The 27,827-nt window shown below is 43.7% G+C and overlaps 3 long non-coding RNA genes across 5 annotated transcripts; all 3 read left to right on the top strand.

Annotated features, from left to right (window-relative positions):
• Positions 1-434: 434 nt before the first annotated feature.
• LOC119564946 lies at positions 435-5,559 on the top strand. Of its 2 annotated transcripts, XR_005223712.2 has the most exons (5): positions 435-485; positions 2,237-2,416; positions 3,207-3,373; positions 4,226-4,335; positions 5,022-5,559. It is a non-coding gene; the product is annotated as an uncharacterized LOC119564946 (long non-coding RNA). The 2 variants fall into 2 exon arrangements; XR_005223713.2 differs by lacking the exon at positions 2,237-2,416 and having other exon boundaries at positions 437-485; positions 5,022-5,558.
• A 10,359-nt stretch (positions 5,560-15,918) lies between these two features.
• LOC122463671 lies at positions 15,919-18,112 on the top strand. The gene is made up of 2 exons (XR_006287249.1): positions 15,919-16,430; positions 17,611-18,112. It is a non-coding gene; the product is annotated as an uncharacterized LOC122463671 (long non-coding RNA).
• A 3,113-nt stretch (positions 18,113-21,225) lies between these two features.
• LOC119564945 lies at positions 21,226-26,422 on the top strand. Of its 2 annotated transcripts, XR_005223710.2 has the most exons (5): positions 21,272-21,322; positions 23,092-23,271; positions 24,062-24,228; positions 25,082-25,191; positions 25,878-26,422. It is a non-coding gene; the product is annotated as an uncharacterized LOC119564945 (long non-coding RNA). The 2 variants fall into 2 exon arrangements; XR_005223711.2 differs by lacking the exon at positions 23,092-23,271 and having other exon boundaries at positions 21,226-21,322; positions 25,878-26,421.
• Positions 26,423-27,827: the final 1,405 nt, after the last annotated feature.

Genomic DNA, 27,827 nt, shown 5'->3' with positions numbered 1-27,827 from the left:
GTAGACAGGATACTGGGGCTAGATAGACCTTTGGTCTGACCCAGTAGGGCCATTCTTACGTTCTTATATTAAGACATCTTGGCGAGTGGGCAGCTGGCGGAGAGGTGCAGCCAGCAAGGCGGCTGGTGGAGAGGCGTGGCCAACAGGGCGGCTGGCGGAGAGGCATGGCAAGTGGCCATCTGGGCGGTTGGTGGAGAGGTGCAGCAAGCAGCCAGCAGGGTGGCTGGTGGAGAGGCATGGCCATCTGGGCGGCTGGCGGAGAGACGTGGCAAGCGGCCAGCAGAGAAGCTGGTGGAGAGGGCCAGCGCAGAGCTCCACAGAGGCGTGGCAATTGGCCGTTGGGGCAATGAGCGAGTGCCTGAGCTGTGCAGCCTCCTCCCCCCTTCCCCCCATTCCCCCCCCCCCTCCGCCTTCCACACAGGATGGGAGGTGAACTCTGCAGATGAACCTCTGAACTTGGACTGCACTAGTCAAGGACAGCAACTGTGAGTGGGGTACAGAGAAGGGACAGGCACGTTAAAGGGACTTTTGGGTTTCTGGACTTAAGATCCTGTGGAAAAAAAGACACTGCCCAATTTATTTGGGGGTGGGTCTTTTGCTCATGGTTTGTGTTTATGGACCCTAGTTGTGGTGTTTTCCCAAATTAATGTTAATTCCCTCCTTTTATTAAAAGTTTTTGCTACACTCATACTCTGTGCTTGCAGAGGGGAAGTATTGCCTCTTAGAGGCACCCAGGGGTGGTGTGTAATTGTCCCAGGTCACTGCGTGGGGGCTCAAGCAGGCTTTGTTGAAAAGGAACCCCTAGATACTGAACCCGGCCCTTGTTGCTGTTGGCTCCACCTCACAGAAGGGTTACATAAGCAAGACACGGGGGGTAATTCTTCCACTCTACTTCTTGCTGATTAGGCCTCAACTGGAGTACTGTGTCCGGTTCTGGGCGCTACATTTCTGGAAAGATGAGATGTAGAAATTTGAGAAAGTCCAGAGAAGAGCAACAAAAATGATTCAGGTCTAGAAAACATGACCTATGAGGGAAGATTGAAAAAAACTGGGTTTGTTTAGTCTGGAGAAGAGATAGACTAAGAGGGGACATGATAACAGTTTTCAAGTACATAAAAGGTTGTTACACGGAGGAAGAAGGTTAATTGTTCTCCTTAACCTCTGAGGATAGGACAAGAAGAAAACAGGCTTAACTGTCAGGGTGGTTAAGCACCGGAATAAATTGCCTAGGGAGCAATTTCTTTTCATTTCTTTTCTTTTTTGGTTGCTTTTTTAAAAGATTTGCTAGCTTGTATGTCTGCTGCTGTGAAATGTGAGCATAACAAACATACAAGTAACTTTTCACAGCAGCAGACTTACTCGGTCCTGGCAACCCCAGGGACAAATTCAGCCTTGGATGGGGAGGTCAGTAGGGTGGAACTGAGGAGGCAGCAATGGAGGTAGCAGGGGCCACAGGCAATGGGGCGGGGGGGTGAACCCTGCACCCAGGCACTTACCTGGCAGTTACCCCATTCCTGGGTTAAAACATTGAGAGAAGCTGAGGGAGGCTGGCTGAATTGCTGGCCACAGGTGTGGCCGGCTCAATCAGGGCACCGCTGGTCTCATCAAAGAGCAGGCTGAGGCAGAGTTAGAGAGTCTCACGTCTGTCCTGGAGTGGGAAGGACCTGGCTTCCTGGGAGTCCCATTTCAAGCAATGCTTTATATTCTGTCCTTTCAATCCTCATCATGACTTATGCTCGAGGTCCTATCTGCCCTGAGGCGATCCCAGCTGGATAGTCTATCCCAGACGAGCCCACCGCAAAATGTCTCCCTTCTGACCGCAGCAGCGAGGGCCAGGTTCAATATCATAGAATCATAGAACTGGACGGGGCCTCGAGAGGTCATCAAGTCCAGTCCCCTGCACTCATGGCAGGCCCAGCACCACCTATAACATCCCTGATAGGTATTTGTCTAACCTGCTCTTAAAAATAACCAATGAGGGAGATTCAAAAACCACTGTATGCAATTTATCCCAGCGGCTAACCACCATGAAAGTTAGGAATTTTTTTCCTAATGTCCAACCCTAACCATTCTTGCTGCAAATTGAAGCCTGTTCCTTCTTGTCCTGTCATGAGGTTCAGAATATTTTTTCTCCTTCCTCCTTGTAACAACCTTTTAGGTATTTGAAAACTCATGTCCTCTCTCACTCCTCTTTTTCAGACTAAACAAACCCAGTTCTTTCAATCTTCCCTCATAGGTCATGTTTTCCAGATCCCCTACTCATCCTTGTTGTTCTTCTCTGGACTCTCCAATTTGTCCTGAAATGTGGCGCCCAGGACTGGACACACTACACCAGTTGAGGTCTAATTAGCGCAATGCAGACTGGAAGAATTACTTCTCGTCTTTTCTTTCAACACTCCTGCCAATACATCCCAGAGTAATGTTTGCTATTTTTGCCACAGCGTTACACTGTTGACTCATATTTCCCTTGTGATCCACTATGTGACCCCCCCCAGATCCCATTCCACACTACTCCTTCCTAGCGAGTCATTTCCCATTCTGTATGTGTGCATCTGAGTGTTCCTTCCTAAGTGGAGTACTTTGCATTTGTCCTTATTGGATTTCATCCTATTTACCTCAGACCGTTGCTCCAGGTTCTGCAGATCATTTTGAATTTTCATCCTATCCTCCAAAGCACTTGCAACCCCTTCCAGATTTGTTTCATTCACAAACTATAAAAGTGTACTCTCTGTGCCATTATCTAAATCGTTGATGAAGACATTGAAAAGAACCTGACCCAGAACTGATCCCTGCGGGATCCTACTTGTTATGCCCTTCCAGCGTGACTGTGAAACATTGATAATTACTCTCTGGGAGTGGTTTTCCAACCAGTTATGCACCCACCTTATACTAATTCCATCTAGGTTGTATTTCCCTAGTTTCTCAATGAGACGATCATGCAAAATTGTATCAAAAGCCTTACTAAAGGCTAAATATACCACATCTAACGCTTCCCCCTATTCACAAGACTTGTTACGCTGTCAAAGAGAGTTATCAGGTTGGTTTGATATGATTTGTTCTTGACAAATCCGTGATGACTATCCCTTATCACCTTATTATCTTCTAGATGTTTGCAAATTGAGTCCTTAATGATTTTCTCTATTATGTTTCCTGGTAGAAAAGTTAACCTCACTGGTCCGTAACTGCTCTTATTTCCCTTTTTATAGATAGGCACTATATGTGCTCTTTTCCAGTCTTCTTGAATGCCTCCTGTCTTCCATGATTTTTCAAAGATAATAGCTAATGGCGCGGCTACCGCCTCAGTAAGTTCCTTGAGTAGTCTAGGATGCATTTCGTGAGCCCCTGGTGACTTGAAGACATCTAACTTGACCAGGTAACTTTTAACTTGTTCTTTTCCTATTTTAGCATCTAGGGGTTCCTTTCCATCGAGCCAACACAGAACCGCCTCGAGCCCTCACCGAGTAAGCTGGGAAATTTACACACCACCCCTGCGCACCTCTGAGAGTCAAAACCTCCCTTTCGGAAGCACAGAGTCTGAGTGTAAAAAGGAAACTTTTAATAAAAGAAGGGAAGTAACTCATCATTAATTTGGGAAAACACCACAAACAGAGTTCATAAACATAAACCATGAGTAAAGACCCACCTCAAGTATGTTAGGCAGTCTCCTTTTCCCCTCAGGTTCTTAAATCCAGTAATCCAAAAGTCTCCTTCACATGTGCAACCCTTCTCTGCACCCCACTCACAGCTGTCTGTGGCCAGTGCTGCATAATTATTGTGGAATACAGAAAACAGGACTGTGCTTAAACTGTATCCCCACAATATTTACACATTCGTAATCATCCCTCAGTGTCCCTACATTCAGTACTAACATAATTTGTGGCCCAACAACAGCTAACTTAATTACAATGACCAAAACACTGCTCTGTCTGAATATCTAGCAAAGCACGAGCAAACTGTATTTATGTAATCACACCCAGAGTCTCTTCGCACTACCAGCTAGCTGTCAGGGAAGCATTCATTCATTCATATTCACTTAATATTTTAATTCACAGTACAATCACAAGACAATCTTTATATCTAGTTGTAAAAAATAAAACTAAATATGCACCTAATTGGAGGGGATCTTGCATTGATGAACACAAATCCTTGAAGTGGGTTTCTGTGAGGCAGAGGAAAAACAGACGTCATCTTCAACAGTTAGACGGGCCCTGCATTTGTTTTTCAGTAAATCAGTGAACAAAAGAAGATAAGAATGACCAAAAGTTCACCTAGCCCAGTAGTCTGTGTTCTGACAGTGGCCAGTGCCAGTTGCCTCAGAGGGAATGAACAGAACAGGTAATCAAAAAATGATCCATTTCCTATCACGTTTTTCCAGCTTCTTGCAAACAGAAGCTAGGGACACCTTCCCTCCCCATCTTGGCTAATAGCCATAGATGGACCTATCCTCCATGAAGCTATCTAGTTTTTTTTTGAACCCTGCTATGGTTTTGGCCTTCACAATATTAGTTTTAAACCGGCTGCTTATTGATTGCATTTGGTGACACACCCCCCCGCCCCCCCCCCAGTTCTTGTGTCATGAGAAGCAATACACTTCCTTATCTACTTTGTCTACACCACTCATGATTTTATAGACCTCAATCATATCTCCCCTAAGCCATCTTTGGCATCTGAAGCAGGGAGCTCAAATGCTTGGGCCAAAACTTTGAAAGTCTCCAGTGCCCTGCATTGTTGGTGTAGATCTTCAGGTATAGTGAGCAGTTTTGGAATATCATACAATACCCCAAATATCCGGGGGCTAGGCTAGTATTTGCGACTTCCCCATGTTTTACCCGATTGGACAGTAAGAACTTGAAGGGGCGTTTGCTATGAGTGTAATATGATCCGGCTGAGGCCAATTGGAAAAGAAAAGTGTTGTATGGCCCAACTGGTTGCCAATAGCTACTTTTCACAATTATCATACTTAAGTTCAATTGATGACATTCATAGGTTTGATTTTTCTATCGAACACCTTTTTTTTATAGTTGATAAAAGGGACCTGCAATGGAAGAAAATGGAATGAAATCCCTGTGGTACCCACTTAAACCCAAAGAGGATCTAAAGGGGTCCTGTGGCAAAGGCAAGGTTTGGATTTCATTTACTTTGTGTTGCACCAGGGTTCTACCCCGTTTTGATTGGCTGAGGCCCAAGAAAAAGACACGATTGGCCATTAGCTATTATAGTCCTGGGAGAGCTAAGGCTGGATTTGGAGCTCTAAAGGTAAATACTGACCAGGAACTAAAGGGACCAGTAGAGACACACTCTGCAAAAGCTTCAGACGACGTGGCGGTACTGAAGGTGTTACAGGTGGAGAACCAGAAAGTCTCCCTGGCAATATTTACCAATTTGGACTGAGTGTTCAGAGCTCACACCTACTAAAGGAGCCCATTGCTCACCAAAAGATTGATGGTCTGTGACGCTCTGTACCTCGGGGGAAACCCCAGAACTCCCATATTCAGCCTTGTTCTTTTGGTAGTTCTACCACTGATCAACCTAGCTGGCCACGAGATTAGTCTGGACTCTGGACTGGTAACTATAACATCGAGGAGAGGGGCAGTGTGTCTGTGTGTGTGTGATTGAATGCATATGCTAATTGTTGTATCGCTAATAAACTCGGCGTATTGCCTTTGCCCCTGAAAAAGAGCTCGTGTGCTTCTTATAAGCATAACATTTTTTGTGGAGAATTGTAAAAGGGGGGAGACATGCACTGGGCAATAGGGGGCGATAAGGGGGAGGATTAGCGTCTACACTGCTCATATCCGTCCATCGGGGAAAAATTGCTTAGGTGAATATGTCCTCACTCGTAGCAGGATTAAGCCCAGAAGTAGGGTGCTTAGCGTTCTCCCGTCCTGCTCCTTCGAGCAGGGTTTTTAGTGGGTATAGACTGGCCACCGGGATCCAAAGCTAGTTGGACAGTCTCAAAAAATACCCTAAAAGAGAAGGAATTCTCTGAACAGATAGAGGAAAAAAATTGAATACAAAAAGAGAACAGGGAATGGTAAAGAAACTAACGTTGGAACATAAGATAGAGCCTCGGCCAATCACAACCCCTGTGAATCCATTATTAAAACCTCTCCATTCAAGGTTGGGGTTTGCCACATGCCAGATAGAGGCTGTGACGGCAGGAGAATGTGGCCAACCCCAGACGGTGAGATTCCCCGAATGGGAGGGAGAATGGGACCGTAGTGAAGCTTGGAATGGAGCTATATGGGATGAGCCCCAGGTATTGGAACCTATTGAACAAATCTCTATCACAGCCATACAACGAAGAACAATCACAACACCCACAGAAAGTGGGGGAAATACAATTGTCAACACTGTCCCTGTATCAGCCGCTGACCTAAAAGCCATGGTTGATAAATTGGGACCGCTAAAGAGAGAGAGGTTTCTGAGTGGTAGCCGTGTTAGTCTGTATCAACAAACACAACGAGGGGGGGGTCCTTGTGGTACTGTAGAGACTAACAAATGTATTTGGGCATAAGCTTCGTGCGCTAAAACCCACTTCATCAGCTGCATGGAGTGTAAAATACAGTAGAAAGGAAGTCAGTGGTGTCTCGAAGATAGCTGGGAGTGCTGATAGCATAGGGCCTGAGGAGTGAGTCTACATAGCCAGACAATCCTGCTGTCAGGGTGCCAATGCCTGAGATGATGAGGCGTCCAGGATTCCCAAGTTTATGGATCTTGGGTAGCAGATAGAATACCCCAGGTCGAAGCTCTAGGGGGTGTGTTAGTGTGGATCTGTGCTTATTCAGGGAGTTTCTTGAGCAGATGATGTAATTTCTTTTGGTAACCCTCAGTGGGATCAGAGGGTGATGGCCTGTAGAATGTGGTGTCAGAGAGTTGCCGCAGCACACAATCCATTGTCTATAGCCAAGCTCTACGATGCAACTGCATTTGCTCCAACCCCTCAGACAGAGACAAACACCTACAAGATCTCTATCAAGCAGTCTTACAACTACAGTACCCACCTGCTGAAGTGAAGAAACAAATTGACAGAGCCAGAAGAGTACCCAAAACAAACCTACTACAGGACAGGCCCAACAAAGAATCTAACAGAACACGATGAGCCGCCAACTACAGCCCCCAACTAAAACCTCTCCAGGGCATCATCAGGGATCTACAACCTATCCTGAAGGACGATCCCTCACTCTCACAGACCTTGGAGATAGGCCAGTCATCGCTTACGGACAGCCCACCACACCTGAAGGAAATATTCACCAGCAATTAAACACCACACAACAAAAATACTCACCCAGGAACCAAACCCTGTAACAAACCCGGGTGCCAACGTTATCCGCATATCTACTCAAGGGACACCATCATAGGACCTAGCCACACTATCAGAGGCTCGTTCACCTGCACATCTACTAATGTGATATATGCCACAATGTGCCAGCAATGTCCCTCTGCCATGTACATTGGCCAACCCAGACAGTCTCTATGCAAAAGAACAAATGGACACAAATCTGACATCAAGAACTATAACATTAAAAAAACAGTAGAAGACCACTTCAATCTCTATGGACATTCAATAAGAACATTAAAAGTGGCAATTCTTCAACAAAAAAAACTTCAAAGACAGATTCCAACTAGAAACTGCAGAACTGAGATTTTTTTCCTCCCTTCTTCTCAACTATTGAGAACAGCCATCTTCTACCTTAATTTATTTGGCTTCTTAGCATTTGACCCCTCCACTTGGTAAGGAAATTCCCATCTTTTCATATGCTGTATATTTATACCTCTCTACAAAAGTTTATGCCCAAATAAATTTGTTAGTTTACAAGGTTCCACAAGGCCTCCTCGTTGTTTTTAAGAGAGACAATTTCTCCAGATGGCGTTCTAACTTGTCTTTGCTCGCAGTACACCAGTGAGAACGGCACAAAGGGAATCCCGGTATCCCGGTATTCCGGAGAGGCTATGGTAGAGGCGCTTCCCGTGGACGGGGAAAGGGGGAGGCGACAAGGAGATCAGTTATACCCATACCTCCATCAGTATCAGACAGCCTCCTCCCAGCAATTAAATGAGGGAGGTGGAGTCGCAAAAAATGAGGTTTTCTGGCTCGCGTGGTGAATGCTAATGCAGCACGGGGCAAACCGAGAAAAGTGGAACAGGGCCCCCCACAAAAAGTAGTCAGGGAAGCCAGAGCTGGCTAGTGTAACTCTTAGTACACCACCGTCTTCTGCAATGCCTCCCGGATCCGCTTCCTTTTTCGGGGGCAAGACTAGAGGGGCCTGCTGCATGAGGAACCTCCACCACCAGTAGGGGTACAGAGGCGGAGGTTCATAGCCAGAGTCTCCTGAGAGCCCAGGGGTCGGCCGTGTGTACGCTCAGCAGGGTGGATATACCCCTATATTAGCTTTAATAGATACAGAAGATGCTATATCTTTAATCAAAACAGCCCCAAATGGAAAAAAAATTAAAACAGTCGTTTCAACGAAAAGCTACTCTCGCGTGGGAATAGACCCAAGTCCCTTTTTTGGCACAAGAGTTTAAGACGTTAGGGGATTTAATCCATACTCCCGATATGGTTGATGAAATTATTCTGGGCTCCCACTCTTCAAAAACAATGTGGTGTTTGATCTGCCTAGAGGTACCCTTTGAAAGTTCCCCTTCCCCATTCATGAAAAATTGGGCAGGCTATCTTAACAAAAGGACCATTAGCCGCACTAATTAGCCAACAAGCTGAAAAGTGGCGCTTGAAATTCGTCTCGGTATGGACTCAACAGAACATACTAAAGCTTTTGTGAAATTTGTTGGGGAATTTGTGCCTCCCCAAAACAATACTCCTACCCGAGAGTGCCAGAGGCACAATCGCTGCAAACCATCCAGGAATTAGAACCCCCATTCTAAAAACGGGTTCTTCCTTTAACCCCCCCGTGTGGCTAGTGCTAAGGGCAGACAGCCAATTCTGGCGTCTAACAAGTGATTATAGAAGAATCAATAAGGGCACCATCCCTATAGCCCATATTGTGGCTGATACGATAAAGGGCATACAAAAATTTCAAGCCACATCTAAACATTTCTGTGACTGATTTGGCCGAAACTTTCTTTGCCACACCTCTACATCCGGACTTAAAAAATCGGTTTGCCTTTACAGTAAAGTAGCAACAAAGGACCTTTTGTCGCTTACCTCAGGGATATCAAACAGTCCGGCTATTCCCCGTCAGCATGTTGTGGATATATTAAACCAGTTGAATCCACAAGGAAGACCTTTTGTCTTTTCATAGGTAGATAGCATTTTGATATTTGGGGGGAAAGAGGCACAAACTCCAACACTAACGGGAAAGCTTTTGGCAATAATTCAGGAAACAGGATTCAAAGTAGTCTTAGACAAGGCTCAGTTGGTGCTACCTCAGGTTACATACCTGGGCATAGTCGCTGGACAAGAAGAGAGACAGGTTGATCAGCGAAAGGTAAGGGCACTAATAAAAATGCCAACCCCTAGTGACACCCACCCTTCAAGAGCACTGCTAGGAGGATTCAATTTTCTCAGCCCACACTTTTATAAATATGCTGAAATAACTCACTCATTGTGGAAACTGCTAAAAAATAAAGACAGAGTGGGAACGGGGAAAAGAGCAGGTCTTCGCTTTGAACCTTTTAAAACAGAAGGCTCTCACGGCCCCAACCCTGCATTTCCATGTGAATCTCAGCCTTTTGTTATTCGTTTGGCAGCCGATAAAGATAACGTGGCCTTGGCTGCCACACTATTACAAAATAATAAAGAGCGAAATCTACTACCAATAGTATATGAATCTAAGAAATTGCAAGTAGCAGAAATACATTTTGATCCCTGCAGCCGTCTTGGCAGTAGACCACTCACAAGAACAGCCCCTATTACTATCCAAAGCACCCACACTTCCCTGAAATACATTTTGTCACGGAGATTGATGGGAGGTAAAGTCTCAGACACCCGACTGGCTCAATGGATGCTTATCTTAGTCAACAGAAAAGGTGTCCAAGCTGGACGTGGTAACGCAAGCCCTGATTAAAAAAGGAAACCGACATCAATGTCCAGGGGTCACTCTGGAGCAAAGAATTGCCTTGATAGAGGCACCCCCCCACTGGAAGAATTAAATACTGTAAGTCAAAAAAAGCACGTCTGGTTTACTGACGGGAGTGCAATGGTAGTAAAAGGGAAAAGCTCTGTAAAATACGCTGCCAATAATTTAAAAGAGGAAATCATTCAGGGACTTCTAGATCCCCCCCAATATTCTGAGCCCCTTGTAATTTTTTAGGTTTTAAGACAATATAAGCCTCACGTAATTTATTAGGTTTTTAAGACAATATGGGTCCCTGGCCCGTGTATATTTATGCTGACAGTAATTTTTGTGTAAATGGGATATAATTTTGGACACATGAATGATATAGAAATGGGTGAAAAGCAGAAAATGAAAAGAGTATTGCATATTCAAAGGTGCGGAAATGGATTTATCAGCGGCTAACAAAGAACCCTAAACAGTTAAAGGTGCGGCATGTAAAAAGGCACACAGTAAAGGAACGGATATAGAGGCCACCTGGAATAATCAGGTAGATACATCAGGTAGATAGATGCCACTACATGCATCCGATGAAGTGAGCTGTAGCTCACGAAAGCTTATGCTCAAATAAATTCGTTAATCTCTAAGATGCCACAAGTACTCCTTTTCTTTTTGCTGATACAGACTAACACGGCTGCTACTCTGAAATAGGTAGCTACAATATCCCAACAGCATGACATAGCAGTTGTAACTAGAAATAAGAAAAGGAGCGTCTGTACTGATACATCTGAGCCAACAGATTGCACTACGGACCTCCGTAACTGAATTCCAGAAAAAATAGAAACACAGTGTTTACTTAATGTAACCCATCAGTTTATGCATAAAGGTGAGGAAAGGATTTTAAGAAGGCTAAAGGAAGTAACACAATGGGAGTGTATGGCGAATGATGTTAAAATGTGGGTGTGAAATCGTATGCAGTGCGCTTGGGACAAGGCCCGTCCTCCCCACTGGCAACCCATGATGCACCAACGAGGGCTTGGGCCCTGGCACAGGGTACAAATTTATTATATTAATACATTACGAAACAGTAAGAAAGGATTCCAGTATTTATTGGTGATAATTGATTCCTTTTCAATATGGGTGGAGGCATTTGTCATTAAAAATAACAGCACTAGTTCTTTAATGAGGTAGTATGTAGATAAGGCATCACCGAAATAATAGAGTCTGACAATGGGGGGTCATTTGTAGGCGAGAACTTTACAACAATGATACAAACCTGGGGAGTTAAACAAACGTTCCATATACCATCCTCAGGCCAAGTCCAGCGCATGAACCTCACTCTTCAGGAAGCGCCCCGGAAAGTAGTAAATCACACAGGAAAAGACTGGCCCGATAAACAGCCTCTGATTCTGGCTGTCGTCCAGACTAAAAACAAAAATCCAACACTTTCGAATTCTGTTTGGACATCCAATGCGCCCAATGATTGAGCCTAGCTACCTGGTACAGTGTCAAAAGGAGAGCTCTAATATAAGCCAGCATGATTATTTTCAATGGCTCAAACAGTTACAAGAAGATAAAAACCACCTTCCAGTAGAGGCCGTCGAACAGATAACAACAAAATTGAGATACAAAGGCCCACAAAGGGGAAAGAGGAAAAAGGGGTCGCTCACGGTAATCAAAACGGATAGGCCCTTACTCAATAGTGAACCGCCTTAGTCCAGGGGTATACTGCATTGAAAAAGATGGCAAACTGAAATGCGTCCATGTTTCACAAATTAAATTGTTTACATAAATAATCAAGTTTGAATTCTTTGTAAAAAGGACTTCCCGGAACCAGACCACGAGGCGCTGCTTAAGCGCCACAATTTTAATCCACAGAAAATGAGACTCCAGTGAAAGATCTGGCTGTACCTGCTTTTAGCGCCCAGATAATTAGAGCGATCATTTAAAAAAATTCAGCCCTCTTTATAAGCCAATATTTAAGGAATAATTCACTCCGCGCCAACCAATCTGGCATTCCTACCCGTGATCCGGTAATCCTCATAAAATAGTAGAATAAAAAGACTAGCCAAATCTTGAAACACTTAAAAAATACTAATGTGTATGCCTAGAAAGAAAAAGGGGAACTTAAGGTTTACCTTATAAACACCACAAAAGTCTCAAACGACTGGTAAATAGGGGTTAAAATAAAAGGTCCCTATAAAACTACCACCTAAAGTTCCAGCTACCCACACTTACCATATCAACGGAATGAGCTTGTTAAAACCAAAACAATGCTAACAATTATTGTGGACTACTGTTCAATACCCAGCAGTAAATTGAAGCTGTGGTTCCCGGACACATGCATCAGAACCTGGCGCAGGAACTATGCATTCAAAAAAGGTACCGCCAATTAAAATAAACCGAAAAAGTTTGTGACTTCAAGTAATCCAGTAAAAGGCTTGTTAAATCCACTACTAGTAAAAATAAAAATGAGTCTGAATTGGACTCAGTTAAACGTGTCTAAATTAAAACACAAATGTTCACCCTACTCCAGTCCTATGATAAGAGCCTAACTAAAAACACGATGCGATGGAATTCTTGATTCGGTCCTTCCTGCATTAAAACTGCTCCCACAACCGCGCTCGGATGCATCTGTGGCTACTAGGAAAGGTTTGTCAAAGTCCGGGGCCCTGAGCACTTCCTTTCTATGATAACAGCCTGAATAAAAGCACATCAACACTACAGTTGCTAAACAAAACAACATAGCTATAGAGGTGAATCCTGTATCCTGACAGTGATAGATCAGTGAAATTTTATGGTAAACATCCTCGAAAGTCCAACTCACACAGTTATGGCTGCATTGTGCATGCGGCATCTATGACAGGTCTCTCAGAGAGTGCTCAAAGCTTTCATGCACAGAAACGCATACAATTACACAAAAATTTTACGTTTACGGATTGGCACTTACTCAGTTAGATCAACGCTAAATTCCTCCCACAATGGTAGCTAGTCTATGTCTGTGGAATTAGCACCATCTTTTCTCTCTGCATCCTGTTGAACATCTGCCTTCAGACTGGGGCAAAAGCAGGTCTTTACAGTTGTCATTGTCCAGATGCCCTAAAGCCTATGAAGAACCATGGGTCACCTGTTGCGAGTTTTCAGATAACAACGTAAAGTTTCATTTCCACAGGATACTTTGACACATTTACTTTGAATTAAGGCCGCTTTGTAACATGTCTTAACATTTTGCCTTCGGGTTGCTGAGTGAAATTGATATTCTGTGTCTCAAGGAACTGCCAGGCTCCTATCTCCAGTCGGGGTTCCTAGGGCGTCCCGGATCCCTGCCGTGCAGCTGACAGACCAGCCCCAGTTACAGTTATAGTAAAATAAATCCCTGAAATATACACCCTTGTATCAGAGGCCCGTTATGAGCCCCGAGGCCTGAACTAAAATAATAGTCAAATAATGGTTAACATAAAGCAAAAATATGCTATGAGCCAGAGGCAGGACCTGCTCACAGAAGTTGGAAAGAAGGAGGCTGCTAAAAGCATGTATACACAGATACGCTCTAGTAAGAAGAACTTGTGCCAGGATGTGCCGGTAGGAACACATTCCACAGAGATAAAAAGGAACAAGCAGACCCATCCTAAAGACAGGCTCAGAAGGACAATATGCTAGGTAGACTTGTTTTGGTCGAACCAGCATGTACAAGGTGAGAGGCGGCACCTTACTGCCTGGAGAGGTTGCACCTCAATACCTCACCTGATGTGTAACTTATTTGTACCCCTGTATAAGACTACATCCCTGGGGCGGTGTCTTTGTCCAGCCTAGGGGGCAGTAGAGTGTCCTGCCACTGACTGAGCTGTGTCCATTGTCAGGGAGCACATACGTACTAGGAGAACTGTAGACGTCTGATCCGGTGAGTTAGCGTCTGTGTTTCGATTGGCAATAAACCTGGCCGCGTGTCTTCCTGGGGGGTCTCTCAGCTATCTGCGCAGAGCCGGGGCAGCACGCAGAGGGAACACACGCATGCAGCCAACTGTTATCAACATTGAACAGAGCAGAGCACCATACCGGTCGTGTCTGACAACAACTGTCAGGGCTGCCAATCACTAGCTCAACCACAAGTTTCAGAATTGACAGTGCTACTCAAATGCTAGGGGAGAATGATTCCTTCCCCTTCGGGCGTCACAGGGTAGAGGTCTGTGGCTTGGGTCATAACAGATGAGCGTAATGGTCCCTTCTGGCCCTAGAATCTAGGTCTGTACTGAATTCTTGGAGTAATTTAGATCAAGTCAGAAACAGAAAACGTGAGCAATAGATTCTTTCAAGGCCCTTTTAATTTCAAATATTGAATAGTCATACTAGAAGTGCAAGGAATGAACCTCAGCCTAGACTTATTCAGTCTTTAATTTAAAATAAGGATGCATGCTAGAAGCTCGCAAGACTTCACCCATCAGTCTCAGGGGGCTCTAGTATATCAAAGGCTTTTCCACCCTCCAGCAAGTGTTGGGGCCCGTCCCCTTGGCCAGAAGGTTCACCCTACTACATGCCCTTTCTTTTTTGCCAAGTCTCTAGAAATGCAATTTGAATCATTAGATGAGAACCTTCTTGGGGTGTGGTACCTCTCAGGAGGTGTTTGCAATGTGAGTGATTCACTACCCAGTCTTAGTACCTGAAGTAGCTGTGGTTCCCTACCGAACCGAGGAGAACACAATCATTCATACTATCCCAGCTTCACAGTGATAACTAATCTTACTACTATAGAATATGTACCCCAAAGATTCTGCGTGCGGTTGCAATGTCTGTCTCAAAGGTGTCTCATTAGTCTTTTAGAACTTGAGATGACCAGAATAGCTTGCCACTTTCTAAAATCTTGGCCTTGATATTTAATTTTGTAACTACTGTGGGGGCAGAAAGTACTCTTCGGAGGATAACTCTTTTCAGCAATCTTATCACATGGCTATTGGGCTCAAGATTAGGATTCCAGATTACTTTAGAATTTACATAAACCTTTAGAAAAAAGTATATAACAGTGCAGTGATGCATTGACAGATGGTGTTATTCTACTTCCAGTTTTCATGACCCGTCCCCTCCGTGTAATTCTATATTACACCTCGTTCTGAGGGATAAAGATAAGTAGCTCAAGGAGTTAAAAATTGATAGTTACCTAGACGAACGAGAGCATGAACTAATTTTATTTGCTGTGTGCAAACAGAATTATAGTCCCATCCAGCAGAACTGTCAAGAGAACTCTGGAGCCTTAGTATATCGTTTTTGTTGGGGCCACATCTTCTCCCATTTCACCCCAGTTACAGATGGGGGGGTGGAGAGGGTTCTGATTTGGGACTCTGGTACAATTGTTCCTCCTTTCCAATTTGCCATCAGCGCTGTCAACCAGGAATATAAATTTTTGGAACCTTGTACAAATTGTCAATTTCCCAAAGCTGAAAAGATTCATGAGCAAAAGTGGGTGGGAACGAAATAATAAGCATAAGAATGTAATTATCATTGAAAGTTGTTAAGACTGCTATACTAAATATCCATAAACCTACAATCCTCAAATCATATAAAAAGCACATCCTGGTAAAGCTTGGAAATGAAAGCAGCAAGGTTGCTTCCATGTAATTTTCAGAAACCTCATATTTCAGTTTTTTTTAAAGGAATTTTATCCTTTAGTTGAAGAAAAGACACGATGAGATGTCACACAAGACTTAGTGTCAAGAGAAAAATTGTTAGTAGTGAAGAGCTAGAATCAGATTGCTAGTCTGGCAGTCCAGCCGCATCCCTACAACTATTGAGATCTACGCTATGCAGTTTGTAACCAACCATCCTTAGCTGCAACGCTGTATTTCAATGCAGCAACTAGTTATGGGGCGTGTTTTGTACGGTAACATTTTCACTTTCATGTTTACTCGTTGTGCTTAGTAATTTGTAGAACGTGGACCTGAAAGATAAGGTTAATTGACGCCCTGACTTAGCAAAGAACTGGTAGCAGGATCAAATGGCAGTTAGAAAGAAATACTTTGGGACCTGGAAAAGTAATCTTCCCATTTTAGCTGTGTCATTTTGGTCTTTAATTTTGTTAGTGGTTGAAGAAGTAATTGATGGTGAATTTAAATGTCCTCAACGAAATAATGCGAGCATTTACTACAGCTTGGCATTTTTCTTTTTTCCAGCCCTTATTTTCCTTGTCCTGAGCTTGATACTTCAGCAGGATTTCATTGATTGGGTTCGCTGCTCAGAAAAACGCAGTAGGGACCGCACGTGTGAAATAGTGGGAAAGACTTCTGGAGCTGCTCTTTTATGGCGTGTGATTCTCCTCATTGATGGCCGATCCGCTGAGTGCATAAATAGGACATTTAAGGGAAGCAGCATAGAACCCACAGCACAAACAATGCCATCACAGCCATCCAGCGAAGCTTATCGCAGGTAAGAGCCCAAATGAAGTAGGGGACAGAACTATTTCAGGCATTTTTGAAAAACCCTGGAAAAAATGTAGTTAGAGAAATGGTTTTATGTTTTAGAACGATTTATTTATGTTGTAGAACGATTTATTTAAGTAGTAGTTTTGAATGTTATTTGACTATTTGTAATTGTGCTGTATGTATTACTTTTTTTTAAAAATAGCTATATCCATGTAAGTTAATAAACTCATCCTTCATGAAACTAAAGCTTTGACATTGAAAATATGTTAGAACTACTGGAATACTTCCATTAATATTTTGCACCCAGCTGCTAAATGACTTCTATAGGTAACTTTGAATAAAAGGAAAACAATCGTAGCTGGTGGAAATGAAACAGTTATAATTTAATAAAGACTACATTGGTTCGAAGTCTGGGTCTCCTTTATAATATTAGTACTTAGCAACAACAATGGATACCTGTGTCTTTTTTATTTCTTCAGATTTCTAAAAGGTAAAAAGCGTCCCCGTCTTTGTTTGCAGGTGCTCAGGCAATAAATAAAAATGCAATTTTAAGATCCAATTAAAGGATAACTCATGTGAATCAAAACGTTTTTGTGGTCAATAGCTCTTGTCAGATCAAAGTTTTTTAATGAGATCATAAATTTGCTTGACAAAAGTCGCTATGTTGACATTATATATTTAAATTTCCGTAAGGCATTAAATTAGCGTCACATCATATTCTGTTAAACGATAGCACATTAAAAATACAGTATACCGCATCTTAAATGAATTAAAACTGACTGCTAGATTTCGAAAAGAAATTATAAATGGGGAACTTCATCCAAAAGGTCCAGTGTTATTTAATATCTTTATTCATGATCTGGTGGAAAATATAAAATCTTTGCGGATAAACTCTGCAGATGACACAAGGCTTGGTAGAATAATAAATAAAGATAAAGACGGAATTTTAGTGACTTTGCCAAATCCGAACTCCAAAACGTTTGAGTTTCGTTCATCAGTCTTAGTAATACTGAAACATTTCCCTATTCCCCATTCCGATATCTGGTTGAAGAGCTTTTTTTGGTCATTTTTTTAATAGATCTATGCAGCTAAATTTATAGCAGAGGCCATATCCATTTTGGTGAGATGCAAAAGATGCATAAAGAAAAATTCCCATGAAAATAACTAGTTTTGCTTCCCCCCAGGTTTTTGGACTATTTGCCCTTTTTGTTATGATCGTTGTCTACTGCCTATACACACTTTACCCATTCTGCTTCTGCTGTAAAGATAAAGAAAAAATGAAGCGGACATAGAGCCAGCGCATACGAGAGAAAGAAGCTCAAATCTGTATGTCAAAAGAGGAAAAGTATGTGTAGGAAATAGTGCAGAATGTCCTGCGATCTAAGTTTCGGGATCACCTGAAAAATGTTCCGAATGACACAAGTATAACAGGTATATTTGAAGAAGTAAAAAACTTTCTTAACCAGCCAGCAACATCTCAAACTCCTCAAATGGACACTGAATTGGAAGTAAGGCTCGGATAACTACTAATACGTATATAATCTTCTTGGAAAAGGTGCAGTTCCACACATGCATAGTGGCTTTCCTATACCAATACAACCAGAACCCCCCCAACACTTTTTAAAAAGAATAAACATAATAGAATTTAACCAAAAAATCATACTTTATAATGTACGCTTCATATTAGCAAGTAGAAAACAGCTGTATGGCTGAGTATTCCCCACAATAGCTCCCACAGAGATGTTTGCACTGTTGTATCTCTGTTGGTCCCAGGATATTAAAAAGACAAGGTGGGTGAGGGAATATCTTTTATTGGATCAACTTCTCTTGGTGTGAGACACAATCTTTCAAGAGCTCTTCTTCATGTTCTGCATCTTGTCTTTCTGTAGAAATTAATGTTCATGTGGTTGATGTATCCTCAAGTAATAAGCCTAAAGACATGCAGTAATCTGCTGATCAGGCCATATTCTGTTTATTTAATGGCAGTTTCTTTGTGCATTAAAATCATAAGCAGATATCACTGGTGCTGAGGATTTTAAATCTGTGCCCTCTGTCTGTTTCAGAGCTGTACGTTTCTAAAACCATGGAATGTTTCATTTGGTTTGGTCAGGTTTAAGGACCCTTTTCTAATTCCTCTATGATTGCTTGTACTTCGGACTGAACAAAAGTCATCGATTCAATAGCTCAGATGGTCAGTTAGTTTTTCTGGATTTGTGCTGGAAATGGCCCACCTTGATTATCATACACATTGTAAGGAGAGTGGTCACTTTGGATGAGCTATTACCAGCAGGAGAGTGAGTTTGTGGGTGTATGGGGGTGGGGGGGGTTGAGAAAACCTGGATTTGTGCTGGAAATGGCCCAACTTGATGATCATTTTAGATAAGCTATTACCAGCAGGAGAGTGGGGTGGGAGGAGGTATTGTTTCATGGTCTCTGTGTGTATATAATGTCTTCTGCAGTTTCCACAGTATGCATCCGACGAAGTGAGCTGTAGCTCACGAAAGCTCATGCTCAAATAAATTGGTTAGTCTCTAAGGTGCCACAAGTACGCCTTTTCTTTTTGCGAATACAGACTAACACGGCTGTTACTCTGAAATTTTTCTTACTATGCTCACTGAATTTTCTTTGTAATTATCTTTCTTATTTTTATGTATCAAACCTTTAAAATAAAATTATTTTGGAATACACCATTTGTTTAATCTTTTTTTATTTTTTAACAAGAATGATCGTGTTACACCTTTTGACCTGAGGGGATTATTCAAAATTCGGGGTCTTGCAGGTTGTTCCAGTTGGGAGGACAAATTGATGATGGAGTCAGGTATCTTTGTTGCAATCCTTTTTATTTACAAAGAATGGACAGAGGACGGTATTCCTGAGAACCGAACGAGCAAACAACAGGTTATCATAGTCTATTGTGGCTCCACGGCGGATAATGGTAGCAGTGCAATCAGGCAGGAGAACCCTGAGGTTCTAAAAAGGTCAAATAGGGTGTTTCCCTGTGCGCAACTGATACAGCGGTGCTGAGGGTGCCCCAGACACGAGGTGTGCCTCCTACCAGGAGACAGGTGTGTTTAACTCGTAGGGGTGGGACTGAGTCGAACCCTCCCCTTCCCTTCTCTCCCTTTCCGGCCACTTTGCAATTCATTGGGCCACAGGGCAACCAAGCGAGCTCGGCTCGGGTAGTGCTACTCCAAACCGAGGATAGAGAGTTGGCTACAAACCGCAAAGGACAACGGTTGGAGCAGTGGGGTGAAGTTTGGAGCGAACAAAGAAAGAGCAGCCGCAAGCTGGAAAACAATGAGCTTTGGATTGGTAACTGGTTAAAAGATAGGAAACAAAGGGTAGGAATAAATTGTCAGTTTTCAGAATGGAAGTAGTGGTGTCCCCCAGGGGTCTGTTCTGGGACCAGCCCTAGTCAACATATTCCTAAATGATCTGGAAAAAGGGGTAAACAGTGAGCTGGCAAAATCTGCAGATGATTCAAAATTACTCAAGATAGTTAAGACCCAGGCAGACTGTGAAGAGCTACAAAAGGGTCTCTCAAAACTGGGTGACTGGGCAACAAAATGGCAGATGAAATTAAACGTTGATAAATTCAAAGTAATGCACATTGGAAAGCATAATCCCAACTATACATATACAACGATGGGGTCTAAATTAGCTGTTACCACTCAAGAAAGATCTTGGAGTCATTGTGGATACTTCTCTGAAAACACCCACTCAATGTGCAGCGGCAGTCAAAAAAGTGAAGAGAATGCTGGGAATAATTAAGAAAGGGATAGATAATAGGACAGAAAATATCATGTTGCCTCTATATAAATCCATGGTATTCCCACATCTTGAATACTGTGTGCAGATGTGGTCATCCCATCTCAAAGAAGATATACTGGAATTGGAAAAGGTTCAGAAAAGGGCAACAAAAATTATTAGGGGTATGGAACAGCTTCCGTATGAGGAGAGATTAATAAGACTGGGACTCTTCAGCTTGGAAAAGAGACAGCTAAGGGGAGATATGATTGAGGTCTATAAAATCCTGACTGGTGTAGAGAAAGTAGATAAGGAAGTGTTGTTTACTACTTCTCATAACACAAGAACTAGGGGTCACCAAATGAAATTAATAGGCAACTGGTTTAAAACAAATAAAAGGAAGTATTTCTTCACACAACACATAGTCAATCTGTGGACCTCCTTGCCAGAGGATGTTGTGACGCCCAAGACCATAACAGGGTTCAAAAAAGAACTAGATAAATTCATAGAGGTTAGGTCCATCAATGGTGATTAGCCAGGATGGGCAGGAATGGTGTCCCTAACCTCTGTTTGCCAGAAGCTGGGAATGAGCGACAGGGGATGGATCACTTGATGATTACCTGTTCTGTTCATTGCCTCTGGGGTACCTGGCACTGGCCACTGTCAGTAGACAGGATACTGGGGCTAGATAGACCTTTGGTCTGACCCAATAGGGCCATTCTTACGTTCTTATATTAAGACATCTTGGCGAGTGGGCAGCTGGCGGAGAGGTGCAGCCAGCAAGGCGGCTGGTGGAGAGGCGTGGCCAACAGGGCGGCTGGCGGAGAGGCATGGCAAGTGGCCATCTGGGCGATTGGTGGAGAGGTGCAGCAAGCAGCCAGCAGGGTGGCTGGTGGAGAGGCATGGCCATCTGGGCGGCTGGCGGAGAGACGTGGCAAGCGGCCAGCAGAGAAGCTGGTGGAGAGGGCCAGCGCAGAGCTCCACAGAGGCGTGGCAATTGGCCGTTGGGGCAATGAGCGAGTGCCTGAGCTGTGCAGCCTCCTCCCCCCTTCCCCCCATTCCCCCCCCCTCCGCCTTCCACACAGGATGGGAGGTGAACTCTGCAGATAAACCTCTGAACTTGGACTGCACTAGTCAAGGACAGCAACTGTGAGTGGGGTACAGAGAAGGGACAGGCACGTTAAAGGGACTTTTGGGTTTCTGGACTTAAGATCCTGTGGAAAAAAAGACACTGCCCAATTTATTTGGGGGTGGGTCTTTTGCTCATGGTTTGTGTTTATGGACCCTAGTTGTGGTGTTTTCCCAAATTAATGTTAATTCCCTCCTTTTATTAAAAGTTTTTGCTACACTCATACTCTGTGCTTGCAGAGGGGAAGTATTGCCTCTTAGAGGCACCCAGGGGTGGTGTGTAATTGTCCCAGGTCACTGCGTGGGGGCTCAAGCGGGTTTTGTTGAAAAGGAACCCCTAGATACTGAACCTGGCCCTTGTTGCTGTTGGCTCCACCTCGCAGAAGGGTTACATAAGCAAGACACGAGGAGTAATTCTTCCACTCTACTTCTTGCTGATTAGGCCTCAACTGGAGTACTGTGTCCGGTTCTGGGCGCTACATTTCTGGAAAGATGAGATGTAGAAATTTGAGAAAGTCTAGAGAAGAGCAACAAAAATGATTCAGGTCTAGAAAACATGACCTATGAGGGAAGATTGAAAAAAACTGGGTTTGTTTAGTCTGGAGAAGAGATAGACTAAGAGGGGACATGATAACAGTTTTCAAGTACGTAAAAGGTTGTTACACGGAGGAAGAAGGTTAATTGTTCTCCTTAACCGCTGAGGATAGGACAAGAAGAAAACAGGCTTAACTGTCAGGGTGGTTAAGCACCGGAATAAATTGCCTAGGGAGCAATTTCTTTTCATTTCTTTTCTTTTCTTGTTTCTTTTGCTTTTTTGGTTGCTTTTTTAAAAGATTTGCTAGCTTGTGTGTCTGCTGCTGTGAAATGTGAGCATAACAAACATACAAGTAACTTTTCACAGCAGCAGACTTACTCGGTCCTGGCAACCCCAGGGACAAATTCAGCCTTGGATGGGGAGGTCAGTAGGGTGGAACTGAGGAGGCAGCAATGGAGGTAGCAGGGGCCACAGGCAATGGGGCGGGGGGGTGAACCCTGCACCCAGGCACTTACCTGGCAGTTACCCCATTCCTGGGTTAAAACATTGAGAGAAGCTGAGGGAGGCTGGCTGAATTGCTGGCCACAGGTGTGGCCGGCTCAATCAGGGCACCGCTGGTCTCATCAAAGAGCAGGCTGAGGCAGAGTTAGAGAGTCTCACGTCTGTCCTGGAGTGGGAAGGACCTGGCTTCCTGGGAGTCCCATTTCAAGCACTGCTTTATATTCTGTCCTTTCAATCCTCATCATGACTTATGCTCGAGGTCCTATCTGCCCTGAGGCGATCCCAGCTGGATAGTCTATCCCAGACGAGCCCACCGCAAAATGTCTCCCTTCTGACCGCAGCAGCGAGGGCCAGGTTCAATATCATAGAATCATAGAACTGGACGGGGCCTCGAGAGGTCATCAAGTCCAGTCCCCTGCACTCATGGCAGGCCCAGCACCACCTATAACATCCCTGATAGGTATTTGTCTAACCTGCTCTTAAAAATAACCAATGAGGGAGATTCAAAAACCACTGTATGCAATTTATCCCAGCGGCTAACCACCATGAAAGTTAGGAATTTTTTTCCTAATGTCCAACCCTAACCATTCTTGCTGCAAATTGAAGCCTGTTCCTTCTTGTCCTGTCATGAGGTTCAGAATATTTTTTCTCCTTCCTCCTTGTAACAACCTTTTAGGTATTTGAAAACTCATGTCCTCTCTCACTCCTCTTTTTCAGACTAAACAAACCCAGTTCTTTCAATCTTCCCTCATAGGTCATGTTTTCCAGATCCCCTACTCATCCTTGTTGTTCTTCTCTGGACTCTCCAATTTGTCCTGAAATGTGGCGCCCAGGACTGGACACACTACACCAGTTGAGGTCTAATTAGCGCAATGCAGACTGGAAGAATTACTTCTCGTCTTTTCTTTCAACACTCCTGCCAATACATCCCAGAGTAATGTTTGCTATTTTTGCCACAGCGTTACACTGTTGACTCATATTTCCCTTGTGATCCACTATGTGACCCCCCCCAGATCCCATTCCACACTACTCCTTCCTAGCGAGTCATTTCCCATTCTGTATGTGTGCATCTGAGTGTTCCTTCCTAAGTGGAGTACTTTGCATTTGTCCTTATTGGATTTCATCCTATTTACCTCAGACCGTTGCTCCAGGTTCTGCAGATCATTTTGAATTTTCATCCTATCCTCCAAAGCACTTGCAACCCCTTCCAGATTTGTTTCATTCACAAACTATAAAAGTGTACTCTCTGTGCCATTATCTAAATCGTTGATGAAGACATTGAAAAGAACCTGACCCAGAACTGATCCCTGCGGGATCCTACTTGTTATGCCCTTCCAGCGTGACTGTGAAACATTGATAATTACTCTCTGGGAGTGGTTTTCCAACCAGTTATGCACCCACCTTATACTAATTCCATCTAGGTTGTATTTCCCTAGTTTCTCAATGAGACGATCATGCAAAATTGTATCAAAAGCCTTACTAAAGGCTAAATATACCACATCTAACGCTTCCCCCTATTCACAAGACTTGTTACGCTGTCAAAGAGAGTTATCAGGTTGGTTTGATATGATTTGTTCTTGACAAATCCGTGATGACTATCCCTTATCACCTTATTATCTTCTAGATGTTTGCAAATTGAGTCCTTAATGATTTTCTCTATTATGTTTCCTGGTAGAAAAGTTAACCTCACTGGTCCGTAACTGCTCTTATTTCCCTTTTTATAGATAGGCACTATATGTGCTCTTTTCCAGTCTTCTTGAATGCCTCCTGTCTTCCATGATTTTTCAAAGATAATAGCTAATGGCGCGGCTACCGCCTCAGTAAGTTCCTTGAGTAGTCTAGGATGCATTTCGTGAGCCCCTGGTGACTTGAAGACATCTAACTTGACCAGGTAACTTTTAACTTGTTCTTTTCCTATTTTAGCATCTAGGGGTTCCTTTCCATCGAGCCAACACAGAACCGCCTCGAGCCCTCACCGAGTAAGCTGGGAAATTTACACACCACCCCTGCGCACCTCTGAGAGTCAAAACCTCCCCTTTCGGAAGCACAGAGTCTGAGTGTAAAAAGGAAACTTTTAATAAAAGAAGGGAAGTAACTCATCATTAATTTGGGAAAACACCACAAACAGAGTTCATAAACATAAACCATGAGTAAAGACCCACCTCAAGTATGTTAGGCAGTCTCCTTTTCCCCTCAGGTTCTTAAATCCAGTAATCCAAAAGTCTCCTTCACATGTGCAACCCTTCTCTGCACCCCACTCACAGCTGTCTGTGGCCAGTGCTGCATAATTATTGTGGAATACAGAAAACAGGACTGTGCTTAAACTGTATCCCCACAATATTTACACATTCGTAATCATCCCTCAGTGTCCCTACATTCAGTACTAACATAATTTGTGGCCCAACAACAGCTAACTTAATTACAATGACCAAAACACTGCTCTGTCTGAATATCTAGCAAAGCACGAGCAAACTGTATTTATGTAATCACACCCAGAGTCTCTTCGCACTACCAGCTAGCTGTCAGGGAAGCATTCATTCATTCATATTCACTTAATATTTTAATTCACAGTACAATCACAAGACAATCTTTATATCTAGTTGTAAAAAATAAAACTAAATATGCACCTAATTGGAGGGGATCTTGCATTGATGAACACAAATCCTTGAAGTGGGTTTCTGTGAGGCAGAGGAAAAACAGACGTCATCTTCAACAGTTAGACGGGCCCTGCATTTGTTTTTCAGTAAATCAGTGAACAAAAGAAGATAAGAATGACCAAAAGTTCACCTAGCCCAGTAGTCTGTGTTCTGACAGTGGCCAGTGCCAGTTGCCTCAGAGGGAATGAACAGAACAGGTAATCAAAAAATGATCCATTTCCTATCACGTTTTTCCAGCTTCTTGCAAACAGAAGCTAGGGACACCTTCCCTCCCCATCTTGGCTAATAGCCATAGATGGACCTATCCTCCATGAAGCTATCTAGTTTTTTTTTGAACCCTGCTATGGTTTTGGCCTTCACAATATTAGTTTTAAACCGGCTGCTTATTGATTGCATTTGGTGACACCCCCCCCCCCCCCCCCCCCAGTTCTTGTGTCATGAGAAGCAATACACTTCCTTATCTACTTTGTCTACACCACTCATGATTTTATAGACCTCAATCATATCTCCCCTAAGCCATCTTTGGCATCTGAAGCAGGGAGCTCAAATGCTTGGGCCAAAACTTTGAAAGTCTCCAGTGCCCTGCATTGTTGGTGTAGATCTTCAGGTATAGTGAGCAGTTTTGGAATATCATACAATACCCCAAATATCCGGGGGCTAGGCTAGTATTTGCGACTTCCCCATGTTTTACCCGATTGGACAGTAAGAACTTGAAGGGGCGTTTGCTATGAGTGTAATATGATCCGGCTGAGGCCAATTGGAAAAGAAAAGTGTTGTATGGCCCAACTGGTTGCCAATAGCTACTTTTCACAATTATCATACTTAAGTTCAATTGATGACATTCATAGGTTTGATTTTTCTATCGAACACCTTTTTTTTATAGTTGATAAAAGGGACCTGCAATGGAAGAAAATGGAATGAAATCCCTGTGGTACCCACTTAAACCCAAAGAGGATCTAAAGGGGTCCTGTGGCAAAGGCAAGGTTTGGATTTCATTTACTTTGTGTTGCACCAGGGTTCTACCCCGTTTTGATTGGCTGAGGCCCAAGAAAAAGACACGATTGGCCATTAGCTATTATAGTCCTGGGAGAGCTAAGGCTGGATTTGGAGCTCTAAAGGTAAATACTGACCAGGAACTAAAGGGACCAGTAGAGACACACTCTGCAAAAGCTTCAGACGACGTGGCGGTACTGAAGGTGTTACAGGTGGAGAACCAGAAAGTCTCCCTGGCAATATTTACCAATTTGGACTGAGTGTTCAGAGCTCACACCTACTAAAGGAGCCCATTGCTCACCAAAAGATTGATGGTCTGTGACGCTCTGTACCTCGGGGGAAACCCCAGAACTCCCATATTCAGCCTTGTTCTTTTGGTAGTTCTACCACTGATCAACCTAGCTGGCCACGAGATTAGTCTGGACTCTGGACTGGTAACTATAACATCGAGGAGAGGGGCAGTGTGTCTGTGTGTGTGTGATTGAATGCATATGCTAATTGTTGTATCGCTAATAAACTCGGCGTATTGCCTTTGCCCCTGAAAAAGAGCTCGTGTGCTTCTTATAAGCATAACATTTTTTGTGGAGAATTGTAAAAGGGGGGAGACATGCACTGGGCAATAGGGGGCGATAAGGGGGAGGATTAGCGTCTACACTGCTCATATCCGTCCATCGGGGAAAAATTGCTTAGGTGAATATGTCCTCACTCGTAGCAGGATTAAGCCCAGAAGTAGGGTGCTTAGCGTTCTCCCGTCCTGCTCCTTCGAGCAGGGTTTTTAGTGGGTATAGACTGGCCACCGGGATCCAAAGCTAGTTGGACAGTCTCAAAAAATACCCTAAAAGAGAAGGAATTCTCTGAACAGATAGAGGAAAAAAATTGAATACAAAAAGAGAACAGGGAATGGTAAAGAAACTAACGTTGGAACATAAGATAGAGCCTCGGCCAATCACAACCCCTGTGAATCCATTATTAAAACCTCTCCATTCAAGGTTGGGGTTTGCCACATGCCAAATAGAGGCTGTGACGGCAGGAGAATGTGGCCAACCCCAGACGGTGAGATTCCCCGAATGGGAGGGAGAATGGGACCGTAGTGAAGCTTGGAATGGAGCTATATGGGATGAGCCCCAGGTATTGGAACCTATTGAACAAATCTCTATCACAGCCATACAACGAAGAACAATCACAACACCCACAGAAAGTGGGGGAAATACAATTGTCAACACTGTCCCTGTATCAGCCGCTGACCTAAAAGCCATGGTTGATAAATTGGGACCGCTAAAGAGAGAGAGGTTTCTGAGTGGTAGCCGTGTTAGTCTGTATCAACAAACACAACGAGGGGGGGGTCCTTGTGGTACTGTAGAGACTAACAAATGTATTTGGGCATAAGCTTCGTGCGCTAAAACCCACTTCATCAGCTGCATGGAGTGTAAAATACAGTAGAAAGGAAGTCAGTGGTGTCTCGAAGATAGCTGGGAGTGCTGATAGCATAGGGCCTGAGGAGTGAGTCTACATAGCCAGACAATCCTGCTGTCAGGGTGCCAATGCCTGAGATGATGAGGCGTCCAGGATTCCCAAGTTTATGGATCTTGGGTAGCAGATAGAATACCCCAGGTCGAAGCTCTAGGGGGTGTGTTAGTGTGGATCTGTGCTTATTCAGGGAGTTTCTTGAGCAGATGATGTAATTTCTTTTGGTAACCCTCAGTGGGATCAGAGGGTGATGGCCTGTAGAATGTGGTGTCAGAGAGTTGCCGCAGCACACAATCCATTGTCTATAGCCAAGCTCTACGATGCAACTGCATTTGCTCCAACCCCTCAGACAGAGACAAACACCTACAAGATC

This window comes from Chelonia mydas, chromosome 23 (genome assembly GCF_015237465.2).
Source record: "Chelonia mydas isolate rCheMyd1 chromosome 23, rCheMyd1.pri.v2, whole genome shotgun sequence".
NCBI lineage: Eukaryota > Metazoa > Chordata > Testudines > Cheloniidae > Chelonia > Chelonia mydas.
This window is presented reverse-complemented; position numbering and strand designations above follow the sequence as displayed.